We start from the raw sequence: 346 nt of genomic DNA on the forward strand, positions 1-346 counted from the left end.
GCCCTGAAAACTGCAGTAATCAAGCCACTCTTAAAAAAGAAAAATCTAGATACATCACTAATGGGCAACTATAGGCTGATACAACCTTACATTTTTTAAGTAAAATCATTGAAAAAGCGTTTTTTTTCAACAACTTAACCATTTCTTGTCACTAAACCACAGTTTTGATACCTTTCAGTTGGGATTCCGACCACACCTCAATACTGAGATGGCTCTTGTTAAAGTCTTTAATGACATCCACCTTAACACAGATAGTTGCAAAATTTCAGTCTTAGTATTACTTGATCTCAGTGCTGCATTTGACACGGTTAACCATGACATATTACTAGACCGATTGGAAAACTGG

This window comes from Etheostoma spectabile, chromosome 18, assembly GCF_008692095.1.
Source record: "Etheostoma spectabile isolate EspeVRDwgs_2016 chromosome 18, UIUC_Espe_1.0, whole genome shotgun sequence".
NCBI lineage: Eukaryota > Metazoa > Chordata > Actinopteri > Perciformes > Percidae > Etheostoma > Etheostoma spectabile.